Here is a 4,538-nt window from a genome sequence, read left to right as displayed (position 1 = left end):
AGATGGCCGCTCACAGGCTTTTAAGACCCCAGACACTACTCACCAAGGTAGAATGTAGAGCATTGTCTTTATAAGCTGTGTCATGCCAATTCAGCTAGATGTTCCCCGAGACCACGGTCCCCACAGCCCTCCGCCCAGCAATTCAGTCCCTCAGGGAGTTTGGATGTGTCTATGGGGCTTCCATGATAAGGTTCAAGCTTTTTGGTTTCTTCTTTTTGAACTTAATTCATACTGTTGACTAGACACCTAGTCTCTTATTTTAGACCTTAAATATACTACTTCCTTCAGTTTCGAAAGTACTTTAAAGTACCTACTGATTATTTTAACATTGTGATTCCTTATTGAGAAACTATATCATTAAAAAGGTATCACTTCTCCCTTCAGATTTCATAACACAGGTCAGGAGCTGCCACCTACCCTGCAAATTTGGCAAAACAGGTTACTATTTTCCAGGTTTTCTCTGTCACAAAGAGAATTCTAATGAGGAACACCACAGAGTTTGGACAGTGTTTTGCTTAGACCATATGTACCTGAGCTGCATGAGAGCTGGTTTGCAACAGGATAAGTTGGTCACGAGAGTCTTTAATGCTCACAGTGAGCACCAGAGACCGCCCTAATGGCTTTTACTGGTCTACCCATACCCGAATTTTTTGGCTTACAGTGACTCCGAGCTCTTTGAAAATAGAATTACCTCTTTAATGTTTCAAACGCCTGAATCTGGACCTAAACTGCAGTTCGCCAAGAGCTACTAAATGTCACTCTTAACCAAACGATCAAGCAAAAATCTTAAGAAAGATTCTCCTTAACCAAACAACCAGTTTTTCAAATAAATATGCCAAACAAAACATAAGAGAGGGAACAAAAAAGAATAAGCAAAGGCTTGTTTTCCGAGGGTACTCACCCCATCGGTGTCGAAGGGATGTGGAGTGGGAACACGTGAGTCCAGAAGATAAGGCCTCTCTTTCCCAGCTTCTGCTCCGCAGTCCTGGTCTCCTCTCGAGGTTGACTGGATTTGTAGCTTCAGAAATCTTTGACGACTACGCCATTAACTGCTGTAGGGGAGGAACATCACAAAGTTTAGTAAAGCAAAAAGAAAGTTATTCAGCATATGTCCAGAAAGGCAAAAGTAGGGAAGTGGACAAGCAGGTTGCTAGAGCCACGTCTGTCCAAGTCCATGGAATATTACAGAATACGCGAGAACGGGAAAACAGACAAGCACGCTGCCACAGCCATGTCTGCCTGAGTCCGAGGAACTCTACAGAGCCATCAGTATATATTAACATTACAAATGGGCAAGACCACTGAAAGCGTCACCTTTTCACAGACTGGCTAGAAACTGCCTACATTTTGAACTGTCTTTCTTAATATCATTGGTACAAGTTTCAGTAAGGACAGTCAAGAAGGTCGTCATGGGTCCAACAAATTTTCTATTCGCTAAATGCTAATAGGAAAAGATAAGAGTGCAAAGTCTTTTGTGTTCTGTTTGATTGGTTTATGTGAAAGGCTCCCTAAAATATATTCTCCAAGATTGTCCTAGCTATTGTCTTTATATCTCAGGGCCCAGCTGATGTGTCCTTGGGAGTCCTCGGGAGTCCTTGTGAGCCCAGCTCCAGCTGGGTCACGTTCTCTATGCTCAAGGACAGGGAATAATGATTCCAATATTATTTCCTAAATCACCGGCTCTATTTTACTGTAGCATTAATCACCTTTTAACCTTGAGAACTAAGGTGCACCTGACCCAAGCCATGGTATTTTCTATTGCCTCATATGTATGTAAAAGCTGCACAATGAATAAGGAAGACCAAAGAAGAACTGATGTATTTGAATTATGGTGTTGGCGAAGAATATTCAATATATCATGGATTGCCAGAAGAACGAACGAGCCTGTCTTGGAAGAAGTACAGCCAGAGCGCTCCTTGGAAGCGAGAATGGCAAGACTTTGTCTCACGTGCCTTGGAACATAGGGTCACTATGAGTCGGAACTGAATCGACAGCACCTTACAACAGCAACACACTATTATATAACTTACTTATCATGTCTACTGTTCATCATAGTTTCCCCTGTAGAAGGTAAGGTCCATGTGGGCAGGAATCCATGTCTGAGTTTGTTTGCTGATATTTAAAATTACATGCTGTTATTGTTGGGTGCCATGGAGTCGGTTCTGACTCATAGTGACCCCATGTACAACAGAACAAAACCCTGCCCAGTCCTGCATCCTCCTCACAATCGTTGTTATGCTTGAGCCCAATTGTTGCAGCCACTGTGTCAATCCATCTCATTGAGGGTCTTCCTCTTTTTCGCTGACTCACATATATATAAAACTATATATGTGGCTCATATTTTATTTTTATTGGACAGAATTGGTATTTTGGAGCCAGGCTGCCTGGGTTCAAATCTCAGCTCTGCCACTTATGGTCTGTGTGACCATGGGCAAGTCACTTGGCCTCTGTGGGACTCAGTTTTCTCACCTGTGAAATGAGGACATAGCAGTGCCTACCTCACGGGGTTGTTACCCTGACTGGTGGTAAAACCCTCTGTAAAGGTTGGCTGGCGCTATTATTGGTTTGAGCACTCATTTCCGGAAGCAAATGGAAATGCGTCTGGCTCCTGCTGCTTTTTGAAATGAAGCTTGTTTTCTCCTGTGAAATGGGAATAGCAAATGGTATGAGGTAAAGAATCTAACTTTACCTAAAGAATTTGGTCTTTGTCCTCCATTCCTGAGAGACAACCTCTAAAATCAGACAAACCAAAGCTATTGCCCTTGATTCCATTCCGACTCATAGCGACCCTGTAGGACAGAGCAGAACTGCCCCATAGAGCTTCCAAGGAGTGGCTGGTGGATCTGAACCGCCAATCTTTTGGTTTAGAGTTGAACGCTTAACCACTGCACCACCAGGGCTCCAAGCTCCTAAAAGAGCCTCACTGAAGTTTCTTTGATGAGGCCTCCAGACCAGCCTGAGGGTGTATGCTAATGAGGTGCCTCTTGGATGAGTACTGGCCGGGCCAGGAAGACCCCCCAGGTGATATCAGCCATGCAATCAGCTTGACATCAGGGAGGGGGCTGAAAGTTGAGTTCCATCAATCATGCCTACCATAGTTTTCCAGACGAGCACACCCATGTAAATAACGCGCACACACATACAGCTCGCAGAAATGACGAGACTTTGTACAGTTCTGGCATGGCGCACACATGCCTCTAGCAAACATGTCTCCTGTCATTCCCAGCAGTGAATTTAGGCCTCACTCACCCTCATTCAATAGTTCGAAAATGTTAGTTTTGACCATATTTGTATATTAGAGGCATAAGCCACGGTCAAGAAATCATGGATCTTGTTTGGTCATACCCCGGTAGTCGGAAAATAAAAAAAACAATAAAAATTGTTCGTTTGGTTCTGTTAATTAAAGTTGATCATTATATCCCCGTCGCTCTTGGGACATCAGTCGAAAGCTTGAATCTACTGAAGCCTGTCCATAAATTGGAAGAGTAAACCAAGCGAAGCCTGTACTGACATAGACAGCATCCAGCAGCTATCAACAGGAACCTTGATTCACTCTGAATTGATGTAATTATCACAGACCTCTTCCGACTCTAGCTTTTAACTGGAGAAGTAAACAAAGCAAAACCGACACCTATCGCTCTTGACTGAACAGTTGAATGCAAAAACCTCATCAGATCATCTTAAAAGAAACCGCTAAGCTATGTTAAGGAAGCCCAAACCAAAACTCAACCGGTTGCCGTCGAGTTGATTCCGACTCATCGCGACCCTGTACGACAGAGGTGAAGAACTGCCCCACAGGGTTTCCAAGGAGCAGCTGGTGGATTCAACCTGCAGACCTTTTGGTTAGTAGCCGAGCTCTTAACCACTGCAGCACCAGGGCCCCGCTGGTGTGAGAATTAATATTAGTGTCCTTGCCGATGCCCTGCCTTAATGGCTGTGGGGACTTTTAAACGAGTTAACGGATGTGAAGCCTTCCGCCCGGACGCCTGATCCAGATAACAGCAGTTGCTTGGAGCCAGGCGCTTTACAGCCAGGTTAGGAGGACGCGGGCAGCGGAGAGCGACGCGGGCGAGGTCGGGCTGCGGGCTCGGTGGTGACCCTGCGGCAGGGGCGGGCGGCACGGGGGTGGGGCGGGGAGGCGGGGAGGGGCGCGGAGACTGCGCGGAGCGGGAGAACCGAGCGGGTGGGACCGAGGCGCCCCGGCTGGGATCTGGGGCGGTCGGGACCGGCGGCCTGCGAGGACGCAGGGTGAGCGCAATTGGGGTGAGCGTAAGGGGGGCTGAGTTGGGGGCCTGGCAAGGACGGGGCGGGGGACTTGGGGAGGGGGCCTAGGGATGGAGGTGAGGGGCGGGAGCCAGGGGCCCGGCGGCACGGAGTTTGGGGGCTGGGGAGGTCTTGGGGTGCGGCTAACCGAGGGGTGCGGCGGCGGCTGCGCGCCGCGGAGGCTGCCGGGCGCTGAGGCTTAACCCTTCTCCTCCCGCAGCCGCCGCCGGCCCCGCGCGGGGGGCGACCATGGGCGCCTCGACTTCCAGGGGCCG

The sequence above is a fragment of the Trichechus manatus genome, unplaced genomic scaffold (genome assembly GCF_000243295.1).
Source record: "Trichechus manatus latirostris isolate Lorelei unplaced genomic scaffold, TriManLat1.0 scaffold00207, whole genome shotgun sequence".
In the NCBI taxonomy this organism is placed as follows: Eukaryota; Metazoa; Chordata; class Mammalia; order Sirenia; family Trichechidae; genus Trichechus; species Trichechus manatus.
The sequence above is the reverse complement of the archived record's forward strand: the minus strand, read 5'-3'. Positions refer to the sequence as shown.